Genomic DNA, 14869 nt, shown 5'->3' with positions numbered 1-14869 from the left:
GGTACCAGAGGGAGGGGGACCTCAGCTCAGCCCACTGATGGGGACAAAGCGGGGATATGCCCAAAGGTCTGGACAATTTAAAGGGACTTTTGGGCCACAGGAGCTCCCAGTTGCCACTAGCTGCCGCACAGCAGGGCTAAGGCAGGCTCCCTGCCCACCCTCCATGCTGCTCCTGGAAGTGGCTGGCATGTCCCTTCGGTGGCGGCCCCTGGGGAGGCCCCCACCTCCCACTGCTCCAGCCCCACGTGATGACTCGGCAGTTCCCATTGGCTGGGAAATGAAGCCAATGGGAGCTGCAGAGGCAGTGTCTGCAGGCAGTGGTGTGTGGTCCCATGCCACCTAAAAGCTGCTGCCAGAGGGGCGTGCCGGCTGCTTTCCAGAGCCACCGGAGGTAAGCACCCCGACCCCCTCCTGGACCCAAATGTCCTGCCCCAGCCCAGAGCCTACCCCACACACCCAAATTCCCTTCCAAAGCAGAACCGGATTTTCAATGGCACTGCTGATGCCATGGTGCCAGGCTCACACTCAAAAGGGCCTCAGTCTGGCCTGCTCACTTGTGTTTCACCCAGAGCAGCTGGTTCCTCTCCACTTCTCTGCTTCTCCCCACCACCATGCACTCCTCTCGCCCAGCCAGCCAGGGCTTCTCCCCACCCCCCTGGCCCTGCCCGCCGGTTCCTCCCCACCCCCTGACCTAAGTTCCTGCTAAGCTGTGCAGCTGCAGAGCTTCCCGTTCAGCCTCACGCAGGGGCTCAGGGCTGCAGTGTAGAGAGATGCCTCTCCCCAAGTCCTGAAGCGGATGTGGCTGGCAGGGTAGTGCCCCTCCCCACTGGCCCCAGCAGGGATCAGCCAGAACACCTCCTGCACCGTGAGCACCAGCACCAGGCAATAAGGGCTGGGTGAGGATCTGGGGCTTGTGCTGGGAGGGGGGGATATATAGTCTGCACTGGCTCACTGGGGGCGGGGAGTGGGTCTGTGCATGGAACGTGGGGATATGAGGAGTGGGAGGGGCTGCGCAGTGGGGGAGGCGTGTGAATTCTGCGATGCTAGGTAGTGGAGGGGGTCTGCGTGAGGTGCTGTAGTTTTAGGGGTGGGGCAGTGGGGAAGGCTGTAGGACAGTAGGGCTGAGGGAGGGTGTGTGGGATATTGGGCAGTTGTGGGACTGATGGTTGGGGAATGCCAGGCCGGGGTGGTGGTATTCAGGGCACTGTGCATTTGTGAGGAAGGGGAGGGGTGCTAGGCAATGACCCCTCTATTCTTTTCCATCCATGTGTGGAATATTTTTATGTGCACCGAGGCACAGGTGAATGTGCACCACCCTTAGTAGACAGTAAACCGAGTTGTGGGAATCCTGCTAATCAGTTGAATTTCTCCTGAGTGGCCTCCCAAGCACCCAGCTCCCAGGGAACACTCATGCTTGGCTTAGTGGGGCCGCATGACATGACACGGACCCACCTCCACAGGGAAGGGAGCAGACAGCACAGGGCTGGACAGGCCAGTGTGCCCCTGGTGACTGCGGGTTTGTAAGCAGTGTCCTCACACTGGGCAGAGTGGGGCCGCCCCCACAGTGCCATGCCCTATTGCCCCCGGCCTGCACCCTGTTCCAAGGACCAATCTCCCCGTGACACATTCCATTGCCCCCATAGGGACCCACAAACGTCTGTGGAGCTGGGGCCACAAAAAGTTAATCTCAGCCCCGTCCCAGAGCCCCCTCTTCTGCACCCCAACTCCCTGCCCCTCTCTGCCTGGGGAAAGTGAGCAGGGGGCATGACCTCAGGGAAGAAGCAAGAGGTGGGGCAATAGGGTCTTTTGGGTTTGCCCCATTAGACAACTGGGCAGGCTCACAGAAGCCCTGGCTGTGCCAGAAGAGCGGGCCCAGCTGTGCATGCAGCGGCTCCTGGGCACCAGCCACGCCAGGCGCCACGCCAGGCGCCACGCCGCCCAGACAGCAGGTGGCCCACGTCCACGAGGGCGTGGCGGGTGCATTCGTGGGGGCCACTGACCGCTCCCCCCTGGGGCCCAGATTGGCTGCCCGGGTGTGGTTGGGGGGCTGGGCTGGCCGCCGTCGCTGCCCACTCCCACGGCTGGCGCCCCCCAGGGACACGCTGCTGGGTGCTGAGCACCCCCCGCCCCCCCCAGCGTCTCTCCCCCCCCCACCCCGCTCAGCTGCTTGGCAGCCTTTGGGGGCGCGGGGACCCAGGGCACTTTCGAAAGCTGGTGCCTGCGAGGGGCCCCCCGGACTGTGGCCGGACCCCGGTGCGCAGGTGGGAGCGGGCAGCTGGGGGAGGGGCGGGGCAGCAAGGCCCACGGGGATGCCGTGGCTGGGGTCGCGCGCGGGGCTGCCCGGGCGGAGGGAGGCGGAGCGAGCGGGGCGCGGCCCCTTTAAGAGGAAGTAGTTCCGGCCGCGCGCGGGGAGGCGGGGCCGCGGAGTTGTGCGCGTCGCCCCAGAGAGCGGCGGAGTCAGCGGAGCGGGCGGAGAGCGGCGCAGGTGGGGGCCGCGCGAGGCTCGGGGGTCCTGGGGATGAGAGTGAAGAGTTGGGGGGAGGGGCCGGGCGGGGTCATGGGGGGGAGGAGTCTGGGGGGGAGGGGCCGGGCGGGGTCATGGGGGGGAGGAGTCTGGGGGGGGGGGTCATGGGGGGGAGGAGTCTGGGGAGGGGGGGGGGGTCATGGGGGTGAGGAGTCTGGGGGGGGAGGGGATTATGGGGGGGGAGGAGTCTGGGGGGGAGGGGCCGGGAGGGGGTAATGGGGGGGAGGAGTCTAGAAAGGGGGAAGCAGGGGAGTCTTGTTGGCCGGGGGAACCATTCCCCTTCTCCCTTCCTGCTGGCCCAGCGGGGGGGCTCTGTGTGCAAAGCCCCCAGAGGGTCAGTGTGGCCCAAACTGGGCTGGGGGTTGCCCTGCTGGGACTTCATTTTGGGGGGGGGAATTCCAAGAGCTGCCAGTGTTTAAAGTTTGAGCAATCTTTGTTGTGGCCCCCCCCCCCCAACTCTGGGGAGCAAGGACTGGCCCTGGCCTGCAGCTCTATCAGGAAAGGGAAGTGGGCAGGGTGGGGCATGTTACTGTGTGTGTGTGTGGGGGGGGGGGGGTATAATAGCCATGTGCACGCAGGTACCTGCCAGATAAAAGTAGCTGTAAGGGTAAGAAGAAAGCAAAGGCTAAGTGCACTTACGTCTTTTCCCTGTTTGAGCCAGTTGTGGCCTGTAGACACTGAGAGCCAACAGGGGCTTCTGCTGGCACAGACGGTGTTCAAAGACTTGTGATCCCTCACAGATCTGAGCAGAAGCCTCTCTAGTGTTAATGTGGTTACATGGAGCAACTGGAAAGTTTTGCCGGTATAAGCTGTGTCTACGATAAAAGTGCTTTGATGGTTTAGCTACACCAGTAAAGCACTCCGAACTTACGTGTGACCGTAAGTGTCATTCCTGCTAACTTAGAGGCAGGTATGAAAGAAAATTCTCCTCCAAAGAAAATTCTTGATGAATGTGGTATGTGATCTCTAGGCTAAAGGGTATGTGCCTTGAAGTTTGGGGGACTAGGTGTGCCCTCCAATGTCCAGCAAAGCAGTTTGGAACAGATTTCTCTGTTGCTTTTTGCCTTCAATAGGGGTGAAGGAGGACATGTTTTTGAAAAGTCTTGATTTAGGCTGTGATGTCTTCTCTGCCAAGTTTCAGAGCAAGGGAGTTTTTATTGTAAGACAAAAATTCCCCATACCATCTGTTTTGGGGTTTCTGTGTTGGTTTGGGTTTTTGTTTTTTTATGCTACATCTTGACTTTTCTTCCTTGTGCAAGTATCAGACTCTATCTTGTTGATTTACCAGTTTCTGGGAATACTGTAAATACCCTATCTTGGTAGATGACTCAAACAGAAAGCGAATCCACCAGCCTAATTGGCTGTGAGGAGTTACACACCTTTAAAGTAATAAAGTTCCATGTCTCAATTCCTGCCAAATTGGCTTGGGATCTGTCTCCTTTGTACTTGGGAGGGGTTCCCGTCCCAGCTGGCAATTCTTGGCTTGCACTGAAAAGCTTTGTCCAGATCCAGGCATAAATACTAGTAAGCAGATCGGAACAGGAAGTTGTTCCATCACACTTGGAAATCAGACAATAAATGCGTGACCTAAGGTGTCATTCATGCCAGAGTTGGGAATAGAACCTAGAATTCTCACTCCCTACCTGTACCATAACTCGCCTCAAATCTCCTTGCTTTTAATGATGTCTATCATAAATTTGTTCCCTGACTTGTGCCATCTAGTACTGCAGAAATATCTTTTCCAGGTGTTTCCTGGAGCCCATTTGGCTCCCTGATGTTGCTTTCTCCCTTCTGACCTCAGGCTTCTCCCCCAATCTTTAGAACAGATGTGGAGTACCACACAGAAATCTGTTCAAATGTTTCAGAGGGGAGTTAGTTTATAACAGGAAAAACTTTAAAAAAAAATTAGTAGCCCTTTAAAGACTAACAAAACATATAGATGGTATCATGAGCTCTTGTGGGCATTCTGGTCATCTGAAAGAAGTAGGCTGTGCCCACAAAAGCTCATGATACCATCTACATCAGTGGTCACCAACCAGTAGAGCGGGATCTACAGGTAGAGCTTGGAGCCTTTGACAGGTGATCCTGACTAGTTTGGCCAAGAGGCTATCAAGTGCCGGCACTTCAGCTGCCCCTCCCTCCACTGCTACACATATCCTGCCCTTTGCTTTGGAGCTGTCTCTCCTCCTCCCCCCCCCAGCCTCCAGCTTGTGGTACAGAGCAGGGAAGGGACTGGAGGGGTGCTGATGTCAGGGTGCCCCCTCTCCCACCCTGTATTCTGTCTCCAGAGAACGGATGGGGTGGGGAGCCACAGGGCTTGGGACAGATGGAGTTTGTTGGCTGCTGTTGAGAGTGTTGCAGGGCCAGGGTAGGGGTGAGCCTTCCTTAGCCCCACTGCACCACCACCCAGGAGCCACCGGAGACAAGCAGTGTCCAGCTGGAGCTAGAATCTCGAACCCCTGCCCCAGTCATGAACCCTCTCTTATACCCCAAGCCTCTGTCCTAGCTCTGAGCCCGTTGGACCCAGACTCCCTTACAGAGCCTGTACGGGAACCCCCTCCTGCACCCCAACTCCCTGCCCTGCCTCAGAGTCCCCCACACACTCCAAATCCCTTAGTCCAAGACCAGAACTTGTGTCCCAGCCCATTGCCCTTGCCTGGTGGACGGATGAGAGGATGGGGGAGAGGCAGGGCAGGGGTAGGACGGGGGGGGGCATGAAGGAAGCAGGGCAAGGGCATTTGGGTTTGAGGTAGATCCTGGATTGCACTTAAATTCAAAAAGTGATCTCGTGCTTAAAGAGGTTGGACACCCCTGATCTACATGTTGTTAGTCTTTAAAGGGCTACTCAACTATTTGTTGTTCCAAGTTTTTACAGAAACCTGTGTTTACCTGGCTTGTTCCATTTAAAAATGTGTGCTGGGCTGATACTATATGTAGTCACTATTTTTTAACTACAGAAAAACCTCCGTTAACCAGGGCAGAGATTTCTGTGGCAACAGTATGCAGAGAAAACAGTTCTCCTTGTTAACAGTGGAAGCACACACTAACCTGTATCCATATCTGCATGATCCCAAGTTTTGTACTCCTGAAAATAACTCCCAGAAGTTCAAGAAGATTAATTTTTTCATGAGTGATGCTTTGAGATACAGTAGCATCTATGGCACAAGTAACTGCCAATTAGTGAATCCATAACTAGCTTTGTTGGAGGCTTAGGAGATTATCTTAGACATTTATGACATCCAGCTAATGCTTTCCCTAAAGATTGCACCTTAGGCTGGGTGTTTACCTTCTGTTCCCTAGATAACTCTGTCTCCAAGGGACATCTGTGGCTTTTGTTTTCAATTGTGTATGTCTGAAACTCCTGCAGGAGCTGCTGCTGTGCTAAAAGAATCAGCTTGTTTATGGTAGCAGAGTCTTGGCTGAATTTGGTTTCTCTTGATGTGTCTGGTTTGGAGGCATGTGTGCCTCTTAATCCACTAGAAAGAACAGACACAATGGAGACCGTAAGAACTCTTTCTGCTTTACAAAGGGGGTCCACAGTTAAGTCTCCAGACCTGCAGCAGAGGAGCAAGAGCACAATGACCCTGTCTTAAGTTGAGTATTTTGGAAATAATGCTGCAACGCTGGCTTCTGATGGATTGCAGAAAAGAGTTTCCACTGCCTTGCACCTTGTGCAGCTACTTACCCTTGTGTGAATGAGTGTAAAAAGAAGCCAGACTGGAATCGTGGTTCTTTATACTGGCTTTGCAAAGAGATACATGGCTGCACTAGGTGCTGAGTCACAGTTACCCCTAGGACTTGTCTATACTAAGAACAATATCGCATTAGTTAAAATGGTGTAAATCCACAATGAGACGTGCATCGCTAGATGAGCTGCAGCCATCTCACCAAGGCATGTCTTACAGCAGTGTACTGAATTAAGCAATAACAATGCAGGGCATTTACATTAGCATTTTGCAGTGGTATAACTACACTGTACATTGGCGAACTTTCATAGTGTATATATGCCTTAAAGTCCTTTTACACCACCGTGGCAGCATAAAGAGGGTTTTCAGTGGGCATACGTAGGGTCCCAAGTATACCTCCTGTGCAGGGGGGGAGCAGCAGGACCAAATGCCAGGCAGCCCCCAGCTCAGACACACCCATGTGCCCAGACACTGTTGTGGGGCGGGGGGGGGACAAGCACTTACCAGGGATCTGAAGAGCCCCCATGGAGCCATGTGGTGACGGAGTTTGGCCAACAAGGATTCAAAGGCCAGCATCCCCTGCACAGGAAGAGGGGCGGTTAGAAGAGCCGGAGCCAGACCCCCCACACTGGTACCTTTCCCACTGCCCCCCAGAGAACCTCCGCTCACCTGAGGGACCCCCAGGGGTTTGGTTTTCAGCTGCATGAGGAACAACAGACAAAGCCAGACAGAAACCTGGTGTGGTCCCCACCCCCACCACCGTAGCTACATATTGGGCCTGGCCCAGCTGCTCTGCGTTGGGTTAATCAATTAATCAGCCCGGCTCCCTCCAGGCCGCCTTGTGCTCCAGGGCCTGCTCAGGGCTCCCTGTGCGTGGGCTGGAATCGCTGACGTACTGCTTCCCCCGGCTCTGACGTCTGGGGGGTCATGCAGCAAATGCTGCACCCACCAAATTCATCTCAATATCCCACTGCTGGGGGTCACACAGCCCCCCACCTCACCCCACATCCCACTGCTGGGGGGTCACTTTGAGCCCCCCCACCTCACCCCATATCCCACTGCTGGGGGGTCACTCTGAGCCCCCCTCCTCACCCCACATTCCACTGCTGGGGTCACACTGAGAGCCCCCCACCTCACCCCACATCCCCCAAGGTGCTGCAGTCAGGGTGCAGGGCGCTGCTGTTTCCGCCACGTGCGCTGGTCCCTGCCCCGCTCCAGAGACCGGCGTGTCCTGCTGGGCTGTGGGAAGGGGTCGCTGCTCTGGCCTTATGGCCATTAGCTGTTGCTGTGGCTCAGCTGCCCGGCACTGCCTGCTTGCTCCCCATGGCGGCCTGCCCTCCTCTCGCCCCCCGGCTTTCCAGTCAGGCACCTTTCTCACATTCTCAGGTCGGGCTCCTGCACAAGATCTCGGCCTGGGGCCGCCCCTCGGGCCTGGTGGAGACCGTGGGCAGGCGGGACCGTCATGCCTCTTCCCCGGCCAGGCCCGTGCAGCAGGCCAAGAAGCGTCTCAGCAGACTGGCACGGCTCCTGTTCGCCGTCGTCCCCTCTGGGTTCCAGCAGGCCCTCAGCTACGTGCCGGCAGCCCGCATGGCTCAGGGCGGCATCCCCGAGGGTGAGGCTTGTCGCTATGCAGCGGGCTCCGCAGAGCGTCCGGGGTGGCCGTCCAGCAGGCCTGCCTGAGCGTCCGGCAGAACGGCCCCGGGTGTGAGACCTGAGCGGAGCTGGACTCTCAGAGGGGCACTTGCATTGAGCGCCCACGGGAGGCCTGGTTGGCCTTGACCTCCCTGGGGCGGAGGGTGCTTGGCTGCATCTCCCTGGCAAGGGGAAGGTGGGACTTGAACTGGCACAGGTCAGAGGCTAGTTCCTTAAATCTGGGGACCTGGCCCAGTTCACTTCTGTCAGCCCCTCTGGTCTCCTGGGCAAGGGGGGCGGGGCCTCAGGCAGAAGGGGTGGGGCTGGAGCAGCCAGCCCTTAGTGCTGCCAGGAGCGTGCTGCGCAGTGCTCCGGCGGTGATTCAAAAGGGCCTGGGGCAACTGGCACCGCCCCCTGCCCTGTCGGCAGGCCGGCTCCCAAATCCCCACTGCTTCCCGTGGGCCGCCTGTGCTGGAGGAATGGCCAGGCTAAGCGGATGAGGCCAGCGGCTCTCCTCGCCTCTGTCTGTAAGCGCCGAGTGCAGGTAGCCTCCCTGGCTGGAACATACTTGGCATAAGGGTTCTACATCGTCCCGACAAAGGGGGTGAGGTGGGGGGATGTGCACTGTGACTATTTTCCCCCCAGGCACCATAGGACTTCAGGGAAACACAGCATGAGCTAGAGCTGAATCAAGGCTGCTCTGACTCAAACCCGAGTCGGGCAAGACCCGGCTGTCTTTCCAATACGTGCTGTACAAGATGTCTAAAAGACACCTTTCATTCTTCTGTCCCAAATGCAGGAATAAAGCAAGTGGGAATTGGGTCCTAGAAGTGAGGCAGTGGAACTTCAGTCACAAACATGTAGCTTCTTTTGTAAGCAGAAAGCAGCATGTGGTACACTTTCACAAGACGTTTCCTGCTAGTGCTGCTGTTTGGGAGAGGAAGGGGGATTCATGTCAAACTATGCGGTAGGAAGTTTTCTGATAAGGATCTCTCAGACTTCGCAGCTGTGAAGATCTGTCCATAAGCGGAGTGGATTTGATTTAAATTGCTAGTCAGGAAGACTTGATTTAATCATGGTTTTCTACAGTACAAAAATTCTAGTGAGAGAATGGTATGGTAGATCTCGAATCAATGAAGGCTACACTCAGACCTCAAGATTTCTGGAATATGCGCTGCTCAAACAGTTTCACTTTTGTTTCTTCTGCTTGTTTTTCTCTTCTCACACTTACCTCCACACTTCTTTTCCTTGGCCAGATCTATTCCTCCCCCTACAATCTTCTATTGAAACTTTGCGCTTTCCGAGCGAGGTAAGGGATTGACTCTGTGTACGCACATTTGCAGAGGGACAATAGGGATAAGGTCTGTTATTTCTCACTTCTATAGACTTATTTATTTAAAAATATTTTTGCTGTTAACAGGCATGTTATCCCTGAAGACACAAATCCATAGTTTGAGAACTGCAGAACTAAACATCTCTGATGGTATCTTCTACTGAGCACGGAGTCCCATTGGGTAGATAGAAAGGTTAATCTAAATCCATAAAATCAGGACCCTAATCCGTGAACTATTGGAATTCATTTACAAAACTTTTCGTAAACATTACGGCTGTGTTTACACTGGCATGAATTTCCGGAAATGCTTAAAACGGAATACTATTCCGTTTTCAGTTTTTCCGGAAAAGGAGCGTCTACATTGGCAGGCTGCTTTTCCGGAAAAGCCCTTTTCCGGAAAAGCATCTGTGGCCAATGTAGATGCGCTTTTCCGGAAAAGAGCCCCGATCGCCATTTTTGCGATTGGGGCTTTTTTCCGGAAAAGACTACTGGGCTGTCTACACTGGCCCTTTTCCGGAACACTGTTCCGGAATAAGGACTTATGCCCGAGCGGGAGCAGAATAGTTTTTCCGGAATAGCGGCTGATTTTGTACAGTAGAGCATTGTTGCTTTTCCGGAAATTCAAGGGCCAGTGTAGACAGCTCGCAGCTTATTCCGGAAAAGCGGCTGATTTTACGGAATAAGTGGCCCAGTGTAGACACAGCCCCCATGAATATATTGTTCTATAGTATAGAAGTTATAATCCATACTTCATGATGAGAGATCTTTGATTTAAAAAATAATTCATTTTTATGCACCCTGCCCTTAGGACCTGTGGCAGGCAGATAAAAAAGGCTAATGCCGTGGTTTCCAACCTTTTTTCATTTGCAGGCCCCTAAAATGTTCAAAAGGAGGTGTGGATCCCTTTGGAAATCTTGGATATAGACTAGGTCTACACTGGCACTTCACAGCACTATAAATTTCTGTCTCGGGTGTGAAAAAACACCCCCCCAGCACAGCATGTCACAGCGCGGTAAAGCACCAGTGTGAACCAGGCTGCTGTCCCTCATGGAGGTGGCTTACCTAGAGCACTATGGTGAGGTCACATCAGGAGTACTACATCCAGTTTTGGATGTAGTCTGCAGACGAGAAGCGTGAGGGGGGATTTGAGAGCAGCCTTCATCTACCCAAAGGGGGGTTCCAAAGAGGCTGGCGAGAGGCTGATCACAGTGGTGACAGATGGCAAAACGAGGGGCAATGGTCTCAAGTTGCAGTGGGGGAGGTCTAGGTTGGATATTAGGGGTAACTATTTCACTAGAAGGATGGTGAAGCTCTAGAACGGGTTACCTAGGGAGATGGTAACCCGTAGAGGTTGTTAGGTCCCAGATTGACAAAGCCCTGGCTGGGATGCTTTCGTTGGGATTGGTCCTGCTTTGAGCAGGGGGTTGGACTTAATGACCTTCTGAAATCTCTTCAAACTGTAATGTTCTGTGACTCTGATTCTAAGGAAACTCTTGCAAAATTTCCCATAATCCTGTTTCCACTCCACTGCCAATCACACTGTTTGAATTTGTAATAGTCTGGCTCTCAACATAATCTGAAGCATTGTGTTGATTAGACCAGCTTAATATGAGAATTTTACACTGGCAAAGCGTTAGCCAAGTACACTTTATTTTTTGAAGATGTAAAGAAATTAGGTAGATACTCCTTTGCTGTTTCCCTGAAGTACTGTTTTCCACCTATAGCAAGGACAGTGCTGAGTGATTCCCATTGCCAAGAATAAATGGGCTGTTCACAGCGTGGACTTGTCAGAGTTTAAAACCTAGTGTTGCCTCTTCCACCCCTTCAGTCAGGAGCTAGGCCAGGCTGACAGTGAAGGAGAGGCAGCGTTGCTGCACAGACGTTTTTAAAAAGTGGTGTCATCATGTCTTGAAGGGAAGACAATCATTCTTTTTGTACAGGAAGCCACCTGCCTGCTGCAGCTTGCCCTAGACTTGCATGTCTACGCAGTGAACCTCGAATAGCTTCTGGAGTCAGAAACCAGCTTGTCAGTTTTATTCAGTATCTATGAAGCCAGAAGCCAGTCAGCTCTGCCCTCACATGCAGTCGAGCCCCAGTCGTCGCATTACTGCTCCCAGAGTGTTTGTGGCATAAAAGGAGTTATACCCCCAAAGCCTCAGCAAGGGACTTCTGTGTATATGTAAAGGAAGCAAAGGCCACTTTAGACAGCCACTGTCTATTTGGCCCTAAATAAATAACAATGGCAGCGCTGTTACAACGGTGTTAACTTTTTTGATTTTAGGGGGAGACTCTCAAAGGTACAAGTGGAAGTCTAGCATCCAACTCCTTTTGTGCCTTTTTGAAAAAATCTTCTCACGAGGCTCGTTTTGTGGCACCTAGATCATTATGGGTCACCAAATTGAACTAGGGGTGTTAAATTTAGTTTAATCAACTAATCGACTAGTTGATGGATTTTCCATTGACTAGTCAATTGTCGATAAGCAGGGGGCCGCAGCGGGATTAGCTCCCAGCCCCGGGTGCTAAACCCATAGTCTAATGCATAAGGCTTATATCTCCAGAGCCGGGGTGATGGGTTCTAGAGCCTACTGGCTCTTAACACGTTTAAAAGGCTGAAGCACAGTGAGGGGGTGGACCCGGTGTGAGCTGGACCAGCTGATTCCCAGCTTGCACCGGTAGGCTCTTAATACATTTAAAAAGCAGAGGCACAGCATCTGGGGCTAGGCATGAGCCAGGAATCAGCTGATTTCCTGCCTCACGCCTGGTGCCCTCTACCCTCCTGCTTCCCCCACCCCCTGCAGAGACCGTGCTGGGGTGAGCCAGCTTTTAAGCTGGCTACCCTCAGCAATTGCTCCTGCCCCCCCATTGCTGCCTCTGATAGTGGTAGCAAGGGGAGGGGAAGCAACTAGTCGACTATCCAATAAGCTTTTTCTCATTGGGTAGTCGACTAGTCACTTACATCCCTAAATTGAACACCAGGAGGCTGAATTACTTTCTCAACCCACCACTGGATGGGACACAGCCTGAGTGCAGGAAGTGCAAAACTTCCCCAGTCCTGCCTACACACTTTCATGCAGTCCCGTCCTCCGTGGCCTGCTCAGTCTTTAACTGCTCTTCTGAGGGTTTCAGTTAGTGGTCTGAACCTTGTTGTGCTAATACAGAGTCTCAGACTCCCTACCCGTGGGTCATCCCCATCCAGTGCAATTGCACAATTCGGTCTGGGACTCCTGGGCAGCTGGGAGGGGCCTGTCTGCTGCTGGCCCCCATAAACTCCTCTTCCCACAGCTCCTGCTGCCACAGAGAATGTGTGTACGTGGGGGTGCGACTTGCCACTGTGCAGGTCCAGGCTCCCCCTCCGATGATCCCCAAAGCAGCATTATCATGGATGGGGTGTTGGGGAGGAGAAGGCGAGGCAATGACAGGAAAGGGCAGGGCTTGGGGGCTGGTATGGACAGGCCCTCTCCCCCCGTCAGGAGTTCGGGGCCAGATTGCACAATTGCTCTGGCTCAGGGTGGCCAGGAGTTTGAGACCCCTGAACTAATTACTGAGCTGAGACCTCACCCCAGCTTGTTTCACACAGACTACTCAACACACCTCAGGTTGTAATTGCTTTGATTACTGTCAGCCTGGTCTGGAGTCAAGCCTCCTTCTCCGCCCACACTGGGAGCAGCAGGAGCGCTGCCCCAGGGATGGAGCAGCGGAGCCAAGGCAGGTTTATTCCTGCCCTGGTCCTGAACCACCCCTGAAAGCAGCTGGCATGTACAGCAGTGGCTCCATGTGCTGCCCCTCATCTACAGAATTGATTGGCTGTGCTGTTTCATTTCCATTCCATGACCTCTGTCTCTTCTCCCCACGCGTGACAGCTTGCCATTATTATTTGTTGGGATTCCTGTTGTCCATTCACGCTAGGTCTAAATGCTGGCGCAGTGCATTTATTCTGCTGATATGGGTTTGCTGATGCTGTTGCTCTTTGCTACAGTGTGTGGCTATGAAGTCCTGCCTCTGGGCATGTCCGTTCTGAGAAGTTCCCCTAGCTCCTCTGTGGGTTAATTTGCCAGGTCTGACATTTTTCCTTCCCCTTGCTATTACCAAAACTAAGTAGATTAAAAAAACTAGTTTGAACACATTCCTCTTTGGCAGGGATGGGGAACGTCAGGCCCAGGGGACGGATGCAGCCCCCAGCTTGCCTGGATCCAGCCCCCGAGACTCAGTCCTCCCCCCAGAATTGGGGAGCCTGTGCTGGTGGTCCAGCCTCCCTGCCACCCCACTGTCGTACCTTGGTGTTTTCGTACCTCGGTACCTTCGGTGGTCTGGACTGTCAGTGTCAGCGTCGTCTGGTCAGGGTCGTCCTGGCACGCTCCTGACAGGACCTCTACTCCGTCGGTGATGATAAACTCTCGGCTGCATGCGTAACAATCGGTGCTCCCTTTATCTAGAGTGTTAGACCCTGTGCTCTTGGGTCAACACGAGATCTGAGAGGCCCCGGAAACGACAGATGCAGGCAAGGTTTGAAATCAGTCGAGCAGGTTTATTGTCAAATGCGAAGCTCTACCAGTTGGTAACAGAGATCAGTACAATGTTACACCACTGGGCACTATGGCCCGCGTTGACAAGGTACCAACACCGGGCAGGCCTATTGCCATATATCAGATATTAACAGCAGTTAGTCAAAGTTAAGCTACTGTGCATTCTGTAAGTTTAGGCAATGACACCTGCCGTTCAGGCGCCTAGTGCGCCCCCCCAAGGTCGGCCGGAGAGCACCCTCTGCCGTGTCCTTTTATAGACAGGTACAAACAACTTACATCATTTCTTTACGTACCAGGTTACCACCCTCTGTTGCCTAGTTACCACCCCTCATCTTACGGAAGGGGGGCTCACTTGCTATCCTTCATGCTGTCAATCTCGACCTGGTCCTGAACCTAGGTCGGTCTGTGCATTAGTTTTTAGGGAGTTTTTGTACCAAGACATTTCTTATTAAGATGTTTCATTACTCCCCTTTGGCTCACAGTCTGGACCCAGTGCCTCCCTGTGTCCTTCCATGCTCGACCTAACTTACACAATCACACAGTTATCAATAGGGCCTCTTTCTTGGCTCCTGTTACTGAACCAAAGTCTTGCTCACTAGATTGCAGGCCTGTTGCTGTTTTCATGTTACAGGCCTCTATTTAGGCCTGCTGACTCCATGTTACTGACCCTCAACTTACTACACCCACCATGGGGCTGGAGCACACAACATGGGGCTGGAGCCTGGTCTTCCCTAGGTTCTGATGTGCGAGGGGAATGTGGGGAGAGTCTTTCTCCTCATTCGGGGGCCATATCAGGGAGGGTTTTTTTCTTTTTGCTTCTCACTTGTGTTCAGCCCCCCACTGATTTTTTTTCTGTGGGTCAGTGGCCCCTGGCCCAAAAAGGGTTCCCCATCCCTGCTGTGTGGTAACCTGTCATGAGGGAAGAAAAATACAAGTGATCGTTCAGTGTGACTATCTTACACAGTATGGTACTACTTCCTCTTTCTTGTGTCTGGCTGGATCGGTTCTGTTTTCTTGTGGTTTAAAGACCTGAAACTGGACTGCCTCCATCCTGACCAAGGCTCTTCCTTGGAAATCCCAGAGTAAGCATGTGGCTTGCATGAGTTCTTGCTTAGAAATGCCCAAGATAACATTGCTCAGATTTAAATCACTGTATTCACATTGCAAAGAG

The 14869-nt window shown here is 53.4% G+C and overlaps 1 protein-coding gene across 3 annotated transcripts in view; it reads left to right on the top strand.

Moving 5' to 3' along the window:
- Positions 1 to 764: 764 nt before the first annotated feature.
- MOB3A (MOB kinase activator 3A) overlaps positions 765 to 14869 on the top strand; it is a 33165-nt gene continuing 19060 nt past the window's right edge. Inside the window, exon 1 of one of the 3 annotated variants that reach the window (XM_075903224.2) lies at positions 765 to 896. The gene's annotated coding sequence lies outside the window, so the exon portion shown is untranslated. Of the gene's footprint in view, positions 897 to 2352; positions 2486 to 14869 lie in introns of those variants that run through there. The other 2 variants (XM_075903222.2, XM_075903221.2) reach the window with 2 other exon arrangements.

This window comes from Pelodiscus sinensis, chromosome 32 (genome assembly GCF_052426305.1).
Source record: "Pelodiscus sinensis isolate ZL-2025 chromosome 32, ASM5242630v1, whole genome shotgun sequence".
Classification (NCBI taxonomy): Eukaryota; Metazoa; Chordata; order Testudines; family Trionychidae; genus Pelodiscus; species Pelodiscus sinensis.
Note: the sequence above shows the minus strand (reverse complement) of the source record. Positions and strands in the feature narration are given on the sequence as shown.